The sequence below is a fragment of the Schistocerca cancellata genome, chromosome 2 (genome assembly GCF_023864275.1).
Source record: "Schistocerca cancellata isolate TAMUIC-IGC-003103 chromosome 2, iqSchCanc2.1, whole genome shotgun sequence".
NCBI lineage: Eukaryota > Metazoa > Arthropoda > Insecta > Orthoptera > Acrididae > Schistocerca > Schistocerca cancellata.
In genome coordinates, this window is record NC_064627.1 from 691,417,440 (window position 1) to 691,436,808 (window position 19,369).

Genomic DNA, 19,369 nt, shown 5'->3' on the forward strand with positions numbered 1-19,369 from the left:
ATATGGGGGGTCATATGAAAACGAGACAGATAAAGAAATATGTAAACTGTTTATTATTTCAAAAGTAACCGTGAAAACCGGTAATATATTTATCCCACTGTGAGACAAGACGGTCACATATGCCTTCACGGAAAAATGTTTGCGGTTACCTATGGAATCACGATTGTACTCAGGCGTGCGCGTCTTCGTCCGAAGCAAATCGGCAGCCGCGAAGAACGTCTTTCCTCAGGGCTCCAAAAATACGTAAATTGCATGGGGAGTGATATGAGCTGTACGGATTGGTTGGTTGTATGGCTGGTTAAAGGGACCAAACTACTAGGTCGTCAGTCCCTTTGTCCTCTTAACAGACATGTCTATATGACTGTAGATCAGAGATAGCCTGCTATGCAAAACTCAGAGGAAGAAAATCCCACGATCTACCAATCTCAGCAAAGCTGTGGTATGGGACAAAAAGAAGAAAGGGAGACATCTAGGGGGGCCGGAAGCTACTGAAAGCAGAGTGCAATGAAGGGCATTCATCTCCAGCCCCCGCCACTTACCAGAGGTACTCTACTCCGACATTGCCTTGGAAAGACTAGCAACACGTACAGTGCAAGAGAAGCATAGAAGGCAGACGATGAACAGGGCTAAAAGACAATTTGACCATTTGGAGGGGGGGGGGGGGGGGAGAAGAGTAAAAGAACAGGCAGGATTAAGACCGAGCTGGAACACCAAGCCCAGATAGCTGTAGAGGATCCAACAGTGTTTTCTGCCAGTCCCTCAATGGGCCGATAAGGTTAAAGCCTGCTTCATGAATAAAACTTAAATCAGTTGCTGGGGCATTGTCGGCTAACACCAGGGGTAGCAAGTCAGGGAGATTAAGAGTCCGCCAAAGGGTGGCTAGGTTGGGACAGTCCAGCAAAATATGGACCACCATTAAACATGAGCCACAACGACAGTGGGTTGGATCCTCCATGTGGAGGAGATGATCATGAGTGTGCCATGTTTATGGTCGGTGTGGCGCTGGAAAAAGATGGTGGAGCCCTTCTGAGTGGCATGCATGAGGACCTCCACAGATCTGTAGTCTCCTTCATCACCTGTAGTTAGTTTGGTGGAGTCAGAGTGAGCCATTCTGTATTCCAGGCACCTACAACTTCCCAGTGTAATACTGAGTGGAGCTCTGTTTCTGGAATACCGATTAAGAGTTGGTTTACTGGTAACCAGTTTGACCAGGCTATCAGCAAGTTCATCCCTAGGGATCCCAATGGGGCCTGGGGCTGAGCGCTCACACTGTTTAATACAGGATATCCTGGATAGCAATGACCAAGGGATGGCGAGGATAGCACTGGTCGAGAGCTTCTAAACTCTTCAAGGAGTCGCTGCTTGAGAACGGACCCACCAGTGCAGAAATGTATATGCTCAAGAACACAAGAGATGGCTACCAACTGTGCAGTGAAAAAACTACAACCATCTGGCAAGGAGAACGGTTCAGTAGGTCCTACATGAGTATAGACTACTTTTGAACCCTGGGATACACCAAGGATAGTGAACAATTGGCAGAAGGACTGAGAACAATTGGCAGTGGAGGACCTGGGGATGAACAGCGTCTTTTGGACCTTGTGATAACGAAACTGTGGCTGAGGTGTGCACCATGGAGGTGTGTGGGAGTGTGTCCAGAGGAGAGGTGGAAGAGGAAATAACTGCAGTGCTGAGGGGATAGACTGGATGCCGACTGCAATCGTAATCCCTGATCAGGGCCAAAGAGGCCACGAGAAAGCAATTCACAGGGCTAGTTCGCAAGGCTCCTGTTACAAGTCGAACCTAGCAATGGTGCATCAGATCCAGTATCCGCAATGCTGAGGGCAGTGTCGAACTGTATGCCAGCCTCCCATAACTGAGGTGGGATTGTATCAAGACTTTGTAAAGTTTCAGAAGGGTAGTACAATCTGAACCCTAGATGGTGTTACTCAGTGTATTAAGGGGCAGCCAGGACATCCGCTTAAGCTGGAGAAGATGGGGAATCCACGTCAACCGAGAACTGAAGACCAGTCCTAAAAAGCTGTGTGTCTCCACCACACTGAGTAGTTGTTCATCGAGGTAAAGTGCTGGTTGTGGGTGAATGGCACGACGGCGACAGATGTGTGTGACGCGAGTCTTGGCGGCAAAAATCGAAAGCCATGGGTGAGGGCCACGCCTGAACCTTTTGTATGGCGCATTGTAGTCTACGTTCAGTGACATCCACACCAGAGGAGCAGTAGCAGAGGCAAAAGTCGTCAGCATACAAGGAAATTGGTACTGAGGAGCAAACAGTTGTTGCTAAATTATTGATGGCTAATAGAAAGAGAGGGATTACTCTCTACAGAGCCCTTCGGGACCCCATTCTCTTGCACAAGGGATTGCAATGGGAAGTCTCAACTGGAATCTGTAACGGACAGTGCGACAGGAAATTCTAGATGAAAATCGTTAGCGGACCCCAGAGACCCTACTCGTGTAAAATAGCAAGGATGTGGTATCATAAAGCCTTTTGCAGGTCGAAGAAGGCAGCTGTAAGGTGTTCACATCAGGCAAACGCTGTTCAGATGGCAGACTTCAGGTATACCAGATTATCAGTAGTGGGAAGGCCTAGGCGAAGACCACGCTGCGAGGAGCCAGAAGACCCCCAGACTCAAGGAGCCAACACAGCTGTCGGCTATCCATGTGTTCAAGCAACTTACAGAGACTAACAGGGCGATAACTGTCAATTTCCAGAGGGTGCTTACCCAGTTTCACTACTGGAACAAAGATGCTTTCTATCCACTGCGATGGGAACTTGCTCTCACTCGGTAAGTGTTTAAACATGGCAAGGATATGCCGCTGACAATCCACTGGTAGGTGCATCATTTTGTTTTGGGTGCGGTCGTGCCCTGGGGCCATACCAGGGCAGTGGGTTAGGGTACTGACGAATACCCACTCACTGAATGGAATAGTATACGGCTCCAGATGGTGTATAGTAAAAAAGATAATTGCTTTTGCACCAACCACTGTTTTAGGACAGAAAGGGTTAGGTTGATAATCCTCAGAAGCTGAGGCTGGAGCACAGAGCAAAATGTTCGTCAATGGATAGGCGAAAGCATCCCAATCATCACTGTTGAGAGCCCGTTGGGGCAGGCGTCCAGGGAGTGACACAGATACGGACAGGGAGATCGGAAGTGGTCACAACGACAGAGGTCATCGTGGACCTCCAGTGGATGGGTGGGAGAAGGCAAGGGCTGCAATTGGAAAGGTCAATAGACGAGAAGGTTCCATGCATCACACTGAAGTGTATGTGTGTATATCAGTATTCAAGAAGCAAAGGTCAAGATGTACCAGTAAACTGTTGTGACCACAGTTCCGTCCCACAAAGGGTTATGAACATTGAAATCACCCAAGACAGAGCAAGTTGGGCGGAACAGAGAAACCGATGCAAACAGTATGTTTGGAGACACTTCACTTCATAGAGAGGGAGGTAAATATTGCAGAGAGTAATATCCTGAAGTGGCCTTTCTGAGCAGCATCAGCCTCCAAAGGTGTACGAAGGAACACGAGTTCGCTATACAGGGTGATTCACGAAGATATGCAAATATTTTAATATGTTATTCTACACGTAAAACTAAAGATAAAAGTTCCTGTAAACATAGATCCGCAAATGTTTAGTTACAGAGTTATGGTTAATAACTGATTTTGCCTGAAATTTCGCAACTTCGCTAGGTTGGTTGGTTGGTTGGGTTGTTTGGGGAAGGAGACCAGACAGCGAGGTCGTCGGTCTCATCGGATACGGGAAGGACGGGGAAGGAAGTCGGCTGTGCCCTTTGAAAGGAACCATCCCGGCATTTGCCTGGAGCGATTTAGGGAAATCACGGAAAACCTAAATCAGGATGGCCGGACGCGGAATTGAACCGTCGTCCTCCCGAATGAGAGTCCAGTGTCTAACCTCTGCGCCACCTCGCTCGGTGCAACTTCGCTAATATACGTATCTGCCGTAGTTTTCGAAATATCCAGGAAAGCAAGGAAGTAACTTCGTAAAGTTTTCACTTTATTAACTAATTGGCCCAATTTGTTTTTTAAATTCCAGACAATTGCACAAAGTTTTCAACAGAAAATGTAGAGAATTTAATTTTGGAAAAATGATGGTCAACGGAAACTGTATGAATGTGTCAGATACTCTGCTTTTATCAATACCACAGCACCATCCCAATTTCATAAATAATCTATAAACTACAACAGTTACTATATGGTTTCACTGACGTACACTGCTGTTGTGTTCTTTCATTGAACAATACAGCAAACTAAATCGTTTCAAAGTTAGGAAATAATTGAAACAACTCACTAACGGTTGCCAACAATGGCATGAACAATTCTACAGTCTTAATGGAAAGTAAACAAATTTAGTTGTATAATAATCTATGCTTTTCTGGATGTTCCGGAAAACTACTGCAGATACACGTCTGGGACATGTTTTATTACATTCTTCAGATCAACAACAACAAAATAAATGGAAATCGTGCTTTACTTTAACTTCATAGAGTTTTGCGATGCATTCATATTAGCAAAGGTGCTAAATTTCAGGCAAAATCTTTTATTAGTCATAACTCTGTAACTAAACATTTGCGGTCCTATGTTTATGTGAGCTTTTTTCCCATTAGTTTTATTTGTAGAGTAACATATTAAAATATTTGCATATCTTCGTGAATCACCCTGTATAGTGTGTCTCTACCTGACACCCTGTCATAGGCAGCACGATTCTTATAATATCCCCAGAATTCGCGAAGGGCTGGGGCCTGTGTTGCTGGAAACCAAGTCTCCTGAAGGGCAATACAGAAGGCACGTGAAGTGCTTCAAAGATGTCGTAGCTCAGTCAGGTTGTGGAAAAAACCGCTACAATGACACTTGAGAATAACGCAGTTAATGTACAGCGAGGGAATGAAGTGACCAAGGGGCAGGTTATACCTTAGGGTCATTTGCTGCCACTGGGATCGGGGGGGGGGGGGGGGTGTGTACTGGAATGTTCTCCTACTTGGTGGACTTCTTTCTTGTCTTTCGTCTACTTAGAGAGGATTTAATGATCTTTTCTGAATCAGTTTCACATAAAGATGATGATCACAAAACACTGCGACCAGCAGCCTGTGGCTCCTTCAGCCGCTGGCTGGTGTCTGGTTGCAGACCAGTGAAAACCTTGGAAGAAAGTGCCTCGAGGAACCCTTTTATGGCGAGAGAAAGGTGATTTGTCTCCAGCTGGGCGGTTGGGACCAATATACCTGGAAAGTGTGAAGCCACTGATCCCAAAGTAGGTGTGGGCGAAGCAGCAAGAGGAGAGATCCCAAACATCACCGGGGCGGGCATGGTTGAGCAGCCATGAGGGCCCACTGTAGGAGATACAATGGGCGGGAGTACCGCTGGCTAAGGGGGTGATATCATAGACATAGACTAAGATATTGTTTGATGTGCTGGGTGCAACCACTCATACTTCATTTTGGTCTCTTGGTATCCGAGTTTGTCCAGTATCTTGTATTCTTATATGTTCTTTTCTCTCTGGAAAACAGTACAATCTGGTGATCAGAAAAAATCTTGCTTTCCACAGTTGACACAGATGGGAGAAGGTGCACATGGAGTGTTCACATGCAACACTCGTCGAGAATCTACAGATGGAGCAAGCGTTGCAACGCGAAGACATGCTCAAATTTAAAGCACTTGTAGTACTGCATGGGGAGGAGGAGTGGCATATGGTTTCACATTGCATTGATGTACCATCACCTTGACCTTTTCAGGCAGTGAATCGCCCTCATTGGCCAAGTTGAAGGCATCAGTAGATCTACTGTCCTTTGGCCCCCTATGTACACCCAAGCAAAGTGCACACTCCACAGCTAATGTCGACACTTAGTTCATCATCAGATTATATGAGCAGGTCTCTGTGGAAAACGATGCCCTGACCTCAATTTAGACTGCTGTGGGGAGTGACAGTCACCATTACGTCCCTAGCTCCTTACAAGAGAGCAGTGGCCATGACTGGGCAGAGGATGCCGTTTTTATCAAAACTGACCCACTTTTCATTTTAGAGATAGCTAACATTTCCCCAAACCTGTCTTCTAAGTTCCCCACAAAGAACAAAGGTTTTGTGGCCAAGAAGGAATCACTATCAGTCCTTGTACGAACCAAATATTGGGGAGAGGGGAGAGTATTGCTATGCTTACCACATAGCCTCCCATTCCTCCCATGGCGTAGCCAAGGAAGGGAACATTTTAGGGTTGTGTCTCTGCACATTGAAAGAGGACTGACCTTTCATAAGACTTGGGGCCTCATGGCCACCAGAGGTAGATAACTTCACCCGCTTCATTTGCAGCAGATTCGCCATGGGACCACCCCCTTTGAACGGGGGCTCTTCCCATGGCACCACCCAGCCTCAGCAAGAGCTATCTGGTCAGTAATCTGTTGCTTGGAGTCCCTGTGCCCCAATCATGATGGGCATATACTCCTTGGAATACATGGTGAGTTCTCAGTTCAGGTACCAACAGTGTAATCCCTTTGTGGTTAGTAGGCTACCACTGTGCAGGTACTTGACGAACCCCCACAATGGGGTGGCCACTATGATTGATTGATTGGGAGGGATTATGGGACTAAATGTCGAGGTCATCAGCTCCATGATTCAAAAGTTACTTGCAGAAGAGAGGGTCCACTAAAAGTGGGGAGATCCAGTCAGAGGGGTCAAACTATGAACCGAGGAAGGTAAAACCACACACAGTAGAAGGCATTATAGGGTACGGCAAACCTAAAACCGGAAAAACAGAAGGATAAAAGAGTGGTCGTTGGATGGGGGAGTTGTCATGTGTCCCAGACCTAGAAAACAAGATGAGAGGTTCCAACCACAATCACCCTACCCCTGCTCCAGGAGTAAAGCAGAACCTTATAGCTGAAAATAAAAAAACCACTTTCATGTAGAAAATTGAGCACCAGGTCAACCATTCGTGAATTGTCTACTAATATTACAGACATGGAATCTGGAAGTCTGTACTTAGTACGAAGGACCTAAAGTAGAAGACATTCCACGAATATATAGGATACCGTCAGTCTAGTTCTGCAGCCACATTTTGGGGGTGGCTTGTGCGGAGTTTATTAGGGTGAGAGCAGTAGCGCACCAGATGTCATGGGATTGCTACTGAGCTGGGTTTTGGGTGTATTACCATATTACAGAGAAGGGTGCATAGATGGCCGTTTAGGGCGACTTCCCTTGCACAATCCGCACTTCTGGAGAATTTTGAAAATGGTAGCAGGTCAAACCTAACAATGGGGACGTTGTATTTATATAATGGAAATTTGTAGAATACGCCGGAAGTGGAAACACGAGGCCCAATCATAAACCACATCCAAGAAGGGTCGGCACCAAGAAAACTATCTGCTGGAGGGGCAGAGGGGGATAGTGATAGTTGAAGTATAAGCATGCAGCACGATAAGGAAGTAATGCAGCAAAGGCTAGGGCCCTGTGGTATCCAAGCACGAACTCACGAAAGAGTTGTGAGCCCCCCGGGGAGGAGGCTCCTGCAGTGTAGTCGGGACAGCCTTGACTACATTTGGGCGGGCGTTAGACCGCAACAGAATGATGCCGTCCTTCAACATTCCTGGACGTCTGTTTGAATTTAATGGCGCGCTTCAATTTTTACAAGGTGACCTCACCTCGTACCGCTGTGCATTAATTGCGGCCCCTTCTTCCTGAAAGTCAGTGAGCAGCGGGATCTTGCAGTCCCGAATCTGGCGTGCCTGTTGTTTGGACTACGCTGCAGAAGTTTCGCTGGCGACCCCTTACGCGTGTTCCATACAGTTCCAATCTCTCCTCATGGCGTTTTCCATATTTTGGAGCCCCGCAGAACAACTTTCATGGCTGCTGACAAGCTTCGGGCGAATAGGGGTACAACTATGGTTCCGTAGGCAACCGCAAACATTTTTCCATGAAGGCGCTGACCGTCTTGTCTAATAGTGGGATAAATGTATTACCAGATATTACTTTTTAAATAGAAATCTCCTTAAGTTGTGGGTGCCTTTTTCTCTGGTGCCTCTGGGGATATATCTAATATCTTCAATTTCGTGATCAGCGTAGGTGGAAGCAGTCCAAAGACTGCTCATGACCAAATTATCCAGTAGTTTCATCGCCGTAAAATTAATTTCGTGCGATAATCAATTTATGAATATGTGCGAACTGTGACAGCAATTGAATAAAACTGTTATGCCCATTGGAATATCGTCAAACAACAGCCTTGCGAAATGATCAGGAACACTAGACAAATATACTAGTGGAACAAAAAACCAAGCGAAGGAGGTCTGTAGTATGTATGTTGATCTAACACACATTTAAAATAGTTACCTAGGGAAAATGGTTCGGCGGAACTACTACTCGAATACTGACAGGGGCTGCAATAGCAGACTGAAACTCGCAGCACGAAAGGAACCAGACTCCCTGGCCGCTCGGCCATTCCACCGGTGGTACGAGCCTCCATGACAAGAACTTGCACCAACTGCCTAAAGGAGTACCGCTCAGGTGAGCAAATTATTCTGACATATTCTACAATTCAGCATCAATTGGGACAATCCTGAATTTAGCTCTGTGATTTTATGGATAAGTCATCATATTTTATGAAGAAGTGTGAGTCATACAGCACGTAACTTCATCGTATATTCTAATTCGTGGTAATGCTACACTTTGCTTCCATTTTATGTTGCACACCTTATGGTCGATAGTCATTTTATACTTTCGCGTCGACTAGAAATACGCTTGATTTTATTTCTGACACCTTTGTGGAATCAAGAAACTGAACGACAACGCCAGGACACAAAATAGCCCTGATCACCACCTAAAGCCTCAAGTCATTACAGAGGTCCCTATTATATTGGTATAAGAGAAGCACCAGCAGTCATCCTCTGGCACACAACTTACTATCACAAGAAATTTCGTGTGTGTTCATCAGATGTAAGGATATGGCCAGGAGGGCTCCAGGGAAGTGTGATAGGATCGCTCTTGTTCTCTCCATGTCCGAGTAATACATCGGTCCGTACATGACAATGCCGCGAGCAAAGTGCGATTTTTTAAGGGTCGTATCTTCATCTACATATATACTCTGCAAACCACGGTGAAGCGAATGGCACAGCTTACGTTCCACTGTACCAGTTATTAGGGTTTCTTCCCGTTCCATTCACGTAAGGAACGCGGGATGAATGATTGTTTGAATGCCTCAGTGGGTGCAGTAATTTTCTAAACGTATCCTCGCGATCCCTGTGTGATCGGTACGTAGGAAGGTGTAATATATTCGTATAGTCGTCGTTTGAAGCTGGTTCATGAAACTTTATTAGTAGAGTTTCTCAGGATAGTTAACATTTATCGTTAAGAGTCTACCAGTTCGGTTCCTTCATTCATCTCTGTGAAGCTCTTCCGCGGATCAAACAAACCGGTGACCATTCATGTATACGTTCAATATCCCCTGTTGGTCCTCTCTGGTACGGGTCCCACCTACTTGAGCAATATCCTATAACTGGCCGCCAAATTGATTTGTTGGCAGTTCCTTTGTAGACTGCTTGCAGTTCCCCAGAATTCTACCAATAAACCGAAAAATGAATTGTGTGCCTAGGGCCTCCCATCCGGTAGACCGATCGCCTGGTGCAAATCTTTTGAGTTGACCCCATTTCGGCGACTTGCGCGTCGATGGGGATGAGATGGTGGTGATAACACAACATCCAGTCTCTGAGAGGAGAAATTCTCCGACCCAGCTGGCAATCGAACCCGGGCCCTTTGCACGGCATTCTGTCGCGCTGAGCACGCAGCTATCGGGGCGGACATAAACCAAAGTCTACCACCTACTTCACCCACTGTGACTCACAGATATTATAGTCAGAGGCTAGTATGTTTTTTCTTTTTCGTTTTGTGAAGTGTACAATTTTACATTTACGAACACTGAAAGCAAGTTGCCTTGAAATCTTATCAAGATCTAACTGAATATTTATGCAAGTTTTTTCAGACAGTACTTCATCATTGATAACTGCATCACCTGCAAAAAGTCTGAGATTACTATTAATGTTGTCTGCCGGTCATTGATAAACAACATGAACAGCAAGGATTTCCCTGGGGCACAACCGAAGTTACTTCTACATTTGACAATGACTCTCCGTGCAAGGCAACATGCTTGGTCCTGCCTAGCAAAAAGTCCTTAATCCAGTCACAGTTTTCACTTGATACCCCATACGATGGTACTTTTGACAGTAAGCGTAGGTGTGGTAGCGAGTCAAGTGCTTTTCGGTAATCGAGAAGTACTGAATCAAACTGACTGCCTTAATCAAAAGCTTTCGGTATGTCACGTGAGAAAAGTGCGAGTTGGGTTTCATACAATCGATGTTTTCGCAATCCATGCAGGTTCGCATTCAGGAGATCATTCTGTTCGAGCTCAGAATATGTTCTAAGAGTCTGTAACAAATCGCTGCCAAGGATAATGGTCGGTAGGTTTGTGGATAGCTTCTACTATCTTTCTCGTACACGGGTGTGATCTGTGGTTTTTTCCAGTAATTCAAAGTACTGGGCATGCATTTTTGTTCGAGAGATCTACGATAAATTATACTTAGGGGAGAGGCTAATTCAGCCGCAAATTGAGCATAAAATCTGATAGGGATTCCATGGGACCATGGGCGCTTTATTCAGATTTAACGATTTCAGCTATTTCTCAAAACCCCTGACACTAATACCGATTAGAATCATCTTGTCAGTGGTACGAGGATTGAACTGACTCTCCTCGGTTTTCCTTTGTAAAGGGACAATTGAAAACGGAGTTAAAGAGTTTCACCGTTCACTTTGCTACGTTCAGTTTCAGTCCGTGACTCATTCGCTAGGAGCTGGTCACTAACTTTGGTAACACTAAACTTTGGTGCCAAATACTTCCTTCACATACGGCCAGAATTTCTTTGGGTTTTGTGAAATATCATATGACAATATTCTATTACTGCAGTCACTGAAGGCATGACGCGTTGCTCTTGAGAGCCAAACGTGTTTCTTTCAGCAGCTCTATCGATAACCATACAATTTGTTTTAATCCTGTTATGCAGTAATACCGCGAGCAAAATGCGATTTTTAAGGGTCATATCTACGTCTACTACATCTACATACTCTGCAAACCACGGTTAAGTGCATGGCACAGCTTACTGTATACCGTGGAGGGTTCCTCTCATTATGAATTGTTCTACTGGATACATATTTATCCAGTGAATGATCTATTATTCTTTTAAACTTGAGCCATATTTGCTCTATATGCTCCTACCATATGCTGAAAGTTTCAAGTTCCTCGTTGAGATACGACACTACTGATGTTTTATCTACTTTACTTTACATATATATCTTTATTTTAGTTGTCCTTTGGTAATCATTGTTGCCGCAATGGCATCGTGGTCACTGATGCCAGTTTCGGTATGGACATCCTCAAAGAGCTCAGGTCAATTTGTTGCCATCAGATTCAATATATTTTCATCATGGATGCAGTTTCTAATTATTCTAGGTACTTTTCAGAGAAGGCATTTAGTAATGGTTCACAGAATGTCCCAAAATTCCCGCCACTAACAAAACTGTAATTTTCCCAGTTAATTGTTGGATGGTTAAAGTCTCCACCGGTGATTATAGTATGACTGGAAAGCCTACGTACAAGTGAAGCGAGGTTTTTCGAAGTTTTCGGATACATCACAAGGTGAGTCTGGTAGCTGAAGGAAGAATCCACTCCCCCCCCCTAATACTGAGTCTCGCACAATCAATATCACATGCACCTTCGGTTTCTGTCTCGGTGGATTTGAGCTCCTTGTGACTGCGACAGATACACCACCTCAATTTCCATATCGCGGGTTCTGTTGGTCACAGGGATAAGGGGTTAACTGTTTTTGATATTCCTTGGCCTACCGATCATTTGTAACTTATCGGAAGAACGGGTACACTGCAGCTACGATAAAGTACAGGGTCAAAATTTAAATATTACCCACTTCCTCACGCCCAGGTACATTTAGCAAATCAGTTCTTTTGCATTAGGTGTGGTCTAGGACGGACCTTAGACGGCATCTAAAGGTAACATTTGTTCATAGGCGTGATAAAAGCCCCGAGAGAAGCACCAGATCACGGCCAATCGTCGAAATTTTTACTTTGGATTGCTCAGATGATATTCTTGGAGAACTTCGAAAATTTTTTCGATATCTTTATTCTTGACTGAGACCCAATGTGTTAAAATATACTATAGTTACGTACGAAATATCGGGTCTGAACATATGACAACGGTTCTAGGTTCGTCGCAGGGTTTATGAAGTCACCAAACTATGTTTTTTGTCAGCATTTATTCACCAATAAAATTTTATGAAGCGCTTTCTCTGTATAATACATATTTCACACCTATGCAAATATGCCAAGGAGGTACTTCTGTAGTTCTTAAAGTACCTGGAAAGGACTAAAAATTACCTACAAAAATTATGGAAAACTGGAAAGACTGCAAATTCCGTAAAATATTTAATTAATAGTGGTATAGGGGCAGGCCGCATTTTGGACCGAAATGTTAAACATGTATATATAGGGGAAAATATAAGTTGGAACTACCAGAATTTCTGAGTTACTGAGAAATGGTGGAGACAGTTGCAGTGGGAAAGAGAGACAAAAGAAGACAGTATAAGTGAGAGAAGAGACAGTAGCTGTGGGACATACTGTCAATCAAAGGGAGAAAAAGGAAAAAGTGGAAGAGAGATGCTGAGTATGAAGGCATAACTAAAAGAGACACTTGGATAAAACGATTTGGAATGTTCCGTTAAAAGAGCTCAAATATTTTCGCATGCTAAAAATTTTAGTGAGGAAGGCGGGATGAGGACTGAGGTAGCTGGTTCCTCCCTTTTCTGCCCTTGTTTTTCGGGGGCATAGTCGCCTCTTTCGTGCTTCGACAGGAGCATTTTTCCGCTGGTACATAAACGACCTCAGGTACAAGTTGTGCAGCAGTCTGCGGATGTTTGCTGGTGACGCTGTGGTTCACGGGAAGGTGTCAATCTTGAGTCACTAGGAGGATACGTGATGACATAGGAAAAATTTACAGTTGGTGTGATGAATGGCAGCTTGCTGTGAATGTAGGAAAAATGTAAGTTAATGCATTTGAGTAGGAAAAGCGATTCCATAATGTTCGAGTACAGAATTAGTAGTGTGCTGCCTGACACAGTCTCGTCAATTAGATATCTAGGCGGAACATTGCACAGCGATATGATCCTGGTAAGAAATCGGTTTATTGGAAGAATTGTAGGAAAATGTAGTTCATCTGTCAAGGGGGCCGCGTATAAAATAGATTCATGAGTATTACTGGAGTGTTGGGATCCCCTCCAGGTTGGATTAATGGAAGACATCGAAGCAATTCAGAGGCGGACTTCTCTATTTGTTGTCTGTAGGTTCGATCAATATGCAAGTATTATGGAGAGATGCTTCCGGAACTCAAGTGGGTATCCCTGGAGAGAAGGCGACGTTTTTTTTAATTTTTTTTAATTGAGAGACACTATTGACAAAATGCAGAGAAGTTGATCGCAGAACGATTACTGCCACCAACACACATACCGCACAACAACCACAAAGATAAAAGAAATTAGGGCTCTTGCGGAGGAATGTGAACGGTCGTTTTTCTCGCGCTCTTTTTGCAAGTGTTACAGGAAAGGAAATTATTAGTAACTGTAAAAAGGTAACCTTGCCACGGGCCACACATAGGCTTGTGGCGTATTTATGTAGATGTAGACGTTGGATTAAGGGTTTCTGCGAGGGGGAATCTCACAATCAGCGTCCATAGTCGCTAAAGTGTCATTCTAGCCGGGGTAACTAATTCGAGCCCTGTTAGTAGGAGAACATTTTATTACAATTTACCCAAATAAAGTGTTGGAAGCTGTAGCGCAAAGCTCTTAACTGCCAGAGATTATGTAAATTCATGGGCTGAATTCCAAACTCCGCAGTTTCGTATTTGGCGTTGTTGTTGGTGATCTCTTCGTCATACGAGACCGTTGACCTCACTGACATTCTAGTGGATAGGTGAAGTAGTAGCATCGCTTTTCATAACATCACGGCTCTTATTCTATCATTCCACACACTAAACAACACTAAGTAAGCTCTCACCATTTATCTACACAATACAGCAAACGTTCGGGACTTAAATTGTCACGTCTCCACTAAAAGCTTCCCTTGAAAAGGATGCAGATGTCCTGAACTTTGAATCGTCTCACAATTCATTTTACATTATTATTTTTATTTCCCCATTGTTCCATAATTTTATCACTGCCGTGTCAGTGCACTATGCATCGAAAGTAAAAAGTTCTTTTTTCATCTGTCTCCCAAGGCAGTCACTCATTCAAAACCTATTTATAGCATAAAAATCCGCTTCGGCTGTCAGTAAGAATTTATTGCACGATCTGTTTCGAAGCCCGAAGTTTCGTCTTCAGGTGCACCAATTAATTATGATAACAGAAGTGTGTGGCGGTCGGGCCAGTGAGCCATGGTGGGGTCACACACACACACACACACACACACACACACACACACACACACACGAAAGTTGCTGGTCCTATGCTCGCATGCGTGTGTTTGACGTGGCTGTGACCCCACCATGGCTCACCGGCCCGACCGCCACAAACTTACGTTAACATAATTATTTGGTTGCACCTGAAGTCAAAATTTCGGGCTTCGAAATCGGTCATCCAATTAACAAGAAATGACTGATAACTGAAACGGTTTTTTTTATTCTGTTAACGTGTTTCTCAATTGCGGATATTAGCCTGATCAAATATTTTGCATTCAAAAAATATGGCTGATTGCAGTTCTTTTCCTCCTTTTTTCGAAAGTAGACGCCATGTTCTCAATCCATTGATAAAAAAATTAAAAGAATAGTTCCGGGTCTCGCCAATCCAGCTGCTAACAATTTTCGTATCCACACTATCAAAAGAACCAGCAAATCGTTACACTTACAACAGAGAGAGAGAGAGAGAGAGAGAGAGAGAGAGAGAGAGAGACGTATCACGTATATATAGATGTCCAAGGAGTACTGTATGTAGCGAACCAGTGTGACCAAGAGCAAGGCTAACATTTTAAGAAGGTGGGCCTGCTGTTTCATATTAATCTCCGCCGCTCGTCATTTAGATTACACGTAGTTTCTGTAAGAACTGCAACGATTTTCCTACTTAATCAGTTAACAATTTACATGCGAAGTTGTAACTCAGTGTTATCTTATGGCTAATCGCTACACTCCTGACAAACAGTTTTGAAACGTAAACGGTTTGTTACGGAAAAATCCACAAATAATAACAACTACATAACCTATTGATGACAAAGGGGCCGTGGTCCCGATTGTGTCACACTAGCGTGAACGTTCTCCCATATTCGTCGTATGACAGATTCAAACCGTTCAGAGAGAGAGAGAGAGAGAGAGAGAGAGAGAGAGAGAGAGAGAGGGGGGGGGGGGTTGATTCACCTACCGCACTGGCTCACTGGTGTGTATTGTCCCAGTGACGGGACGTTTAGCCTTGACAATCAAGTGTTCCACGCACACGTGTATTCGGCCAGTTCCCACTGAAAGGTTTTGCAGCTGGCAGGCAAACTGCTACTGGTACGTATTGGCAAGAAACAAGTACGGTTAGTTGACAGCAGAAAATTTCCCCGAGCTTAAGTCTAGCGTTAAGCTTTTGCTTTATCGTTTTGTTCGCGAGTTATACCTGTTCCAAATCTCATTCGCAACACGAAAGAAAAATAACGAAAATGAGTGATTACCGAAGAGGTTACTACCTGTATTACCTCATTAACTGTGTGTGTTCGACTATCAAGTGTGCAGAAGTCCATCATAAGAAGCAAGTTAACAAATCAGCTTTCTCCGTGTTATTGTAAAACGCGCCCCAATTAATATATTAAAGTACGTGGGCTCGCAAATAAAATATGGGTTTTCTGCAAAATCAATTTCCTAATACTGCTTCTGGTTGGACATGTAAATAGAATATCGATTCTGAAAAAGTGTTGTATCGTTGGTCGCTACAATTTTTTTTAAAAATGTTGTTTAATGAAGGAAGAGTGATTTTATGTGGATTGAATGAGAAGAATTACTGACTGGTGAGAAAGTTATTTATTTTCTTTATTTGATTGGAGGAACACACATTTTATCTTTATTAGATAAAAAAGCTGTTGACAGCAGCACAAACGAAGTGGTTCTGGAAAGAGCAGGTGAGAAGAGAAGCTTCTGGAGTTACATTGTTAAAAGAAGAGTGCAATTTACAGGCCATCTATTAAGACATAAAGGACTCCTGAACACAATGATAGAGGGATATGTCGAGGGAAAAAGGCCAAGAGGAAGACCACGACTGAGGTACATGGATCAAATCGTGAAAGATGTGGGATGTAACACCTATAAAGAAATGAAGAGAAAAGCTGAAAGACGCACAGAATGGAGACAAGCTGCCATTGTAGCTGTTGCAAACTAATCGTTGGATTGACCACTTCAGAAGAAGAAGAAGATAAAATGGCTCTGAGCACTATGGGACTCAACTGCTGTGGTCATAAGTCCCCTAGAACTTAGAACTACTTAAACCTAACTAACCTAAGGACATCACACACATCCATGCCCGAGGCAGGATTCGAACCTGCGACCGTAGCGGTCGTGCGGTTCCAGACTGTAGCGCCTTTAACCGCTCGGCCACTTCGGCCGGCTAAGAAGAAGATAAAAAAGGTACATAAATGCCGATATGTTTGTTGAATTATCAAAATCGTAATTCTTGGCAACAATCCTCTAGCATGTGTAGCTCGGTAATGAATGAACTGCTGTACCAGTTTCGCCTGTTTTTGTGACAAAGCCTCTCGTAAACTAACAATGGATGGTAACATAACATTCCCAAACTCTTGTGAACAGAAATATGAACGCGTCTTTACTCGTTCGAAGGCTATCTTCGCACATTTTCCCCCAAAAACACGCACGGTATTGGTGAAAGGAATACAAGTTTCGAATGCGCTAATTAACAGTGCATAAAATTTTTACAAACATTTTTTCTTGAACAATCTCCTCCTCCTCCTCCTCAAGCGTTTACTGACATTCGTAAGGAAATTGCACTCCCTCTACTGATACCTCAAGCTCACTTCACTGTGCTTATGATATCTGAACAACTGATTCACTGGCCGTAATACTGTAAAACAACTATCACTCGGGAAAAACAATATTTGATCAGGCTTATCACAATCAATTCAGGACTAACATACAAAAATGACAGTGGAAATAGATTGAGTTTTTGTGTTCCGTAAGATGCACTGCATGTAAATGTGATAAAAAGACCCTCTAATGACTCTTGTAGTAACGCGCAACAGATCATGGGTTAGTGGCCAGTATACGGTGGTAATGATAAAAAGAGAGCTATGGGGGAAAGATACGCGCAGAAGACACTGACAGAATGCAGGATGTAGAGTACATTACAGGCATACAGGCCGAGTATGTACATTACGGAAGAATAGAATTGCGCGAAGAAACGCGTAAATCACGTGTCGCTAATTCGGCGCTCTGACGATAATGTGAAGGCACAAGCAGTGGCGTGAAGGGCGGCGAGCGCAGCCGCCTGCATTGATCCGAGCCGCTTCCCCAGCCCCCGGCGAAGCCACGCCTCCACCGGACTCCCATGTCCCGTCCCGCGCTGCTCTGCGCTGTCCCTTGTGCGCCCCGACAATTCGTCCACCAGTCACCAGTCTCCTTCCCTGCCGTCAGCGAAACGGCACAGTGCGCACAATACGGCCGCAGCCGGTGTGAGTGCGCCTGCGCTACCGGCTGGCCGGGGATCAAGTTCGGTTCGCTTCGGTTGTACTCGCAGCCGCTCGATACGTCATCGAAGTCGCCGCCCTAACGCATTCCTCTGGCACTGGGGGCGCAATCTCGTTCATCGAACTGCGCGTCAGGATATGCTTCGCTATGCTTTCCAGGCAGTAACTTAAAGAGGAAAGCCTAAAGCTATTCTAACATCACACGATACTACACATTGCCCACGCTCTTCACTAGTGACCATAAAACTAATCGCCATTACGAGCATGCCACTCGTAGCGATGTTCGCGTCAACAGAACACACACTCCCTTGCACACTTAAAGGATAACACCGAAATATAGAGCTAGCAGAGCGCGCAGCTGCCAGCGCTAGGCTGGCGAGTGAACTTACGCGCGCCAGAAGGCCGTGCCGCCGCCGCCCGCAGCCCCGCTCAGTCTTGACTAGTTACGTAGCGCCGACGGCGGCATCGGCGACGCGACGCTGCTGCTCCCTGGCGGCGTAATCGCGGCCGAATTTCTACAGGTGCTGCTACCCGGCGGCCCGTAGCGTCAGCGTGCACTGCTGCCGAGTTCAGAAAAACACTGGCACGCAGCGTGTTCGCGGCTTCGCATCGGACTCGCCCGTAAGACACGAATATGAGGCCTAGAAGAAAATTATCTACGAAACGGCCTCTGAAGACGAAATAATGTAATCGTTATTCGGCTGGAAATCAGAAAAGAAAGCATCACTGAAGACTTAATATACTGAAGTCTCCTTTTTCTTCGTTGCAGCCACCTAAATAAAGTCAATGTAAAGGGTGCCCTAGCTGGAATGATGAACATTCAGAGTAGGATAGGAACGACGGTAGCCGCCAAAGCTCAAATGCTTACTCCGTTTTCAAAAGTTCCTTTGCAAAGGAGAATTGCTCCAATTGTTTCCTCGTACCACTGAAACGACTACTCTAATCAGTATTCGCGTCAGTGCTGCTGAGAAATAACTGAAATCGTTAATAGAAGAAGGCTTTCACGACCGGATGACACAGCTGCTGGTAAACCTTTCAGGACGTGAGGTCGTGGTCTAAGAAACTCTTCTGTTCCTGACGTTTCTTCCAGGACTGCACAGGACATCTTCAGAGGCGCCCCTCCAGTCGGCAAGACAGCGGAGGAGCGCCTCTGAAGATGTCCTGCGCAGTCCTGGACGAAACGTCAGGAACAGAAGATTTTCTTGGACAACGACCTCACATCCCGAAAGGTTTACCAGCAGCTATGAAATCGTTACGATTGAACAAAGCTCCAGAGTTCGATGGAATTTCTATCAGGGTCTATCCTGAATATGCTGCTAAGTTGGTCCCTCTTCTATCTGTCGTAGATCCCTCGAACAAAAAAAACCGTGCCTAGTATTTGGAAGAAAACACAGGTAACACCCGTCTACAAGACGGGTAATAAAAATGATCCACGGAACTACCGTCCAATATGTAGTGGACTGACCCGACAGCCAATCCACTATGACTTGTAGCCGAATAGCACGCGTTTAAGCTCACGCAGTTGGCGTGAGGTCTGGAACAATTAAAGGAGTTGAGTCTAATAAATAAAGTACGTAGTTGATG

At 44.7% G+C, this 19,369-nt stretch overlaps 1 protein-coding gene across 1 annotated transcript in view; it reads right to left on the reverse strand.

The window, feature by feature from the left end:
- The window catches only part of LOC126162448 (protein Gawky), a 294,019-nt gene extending 275,815 nt beyond the window's left edge, over positions 1-18,204 (reverse strand). The window contains exon 1 of the mRNA XM_049918963.1: positions 18,175-18,204. The gene's annotated coding sequence lies outside the window, so the exon portion shown is untranslated. The remainder of the gene's footprint in view (positions 1-18,174) is intronic.
- Positions 18,205-19,369: the final 1,165 nt, after the last annotated feature.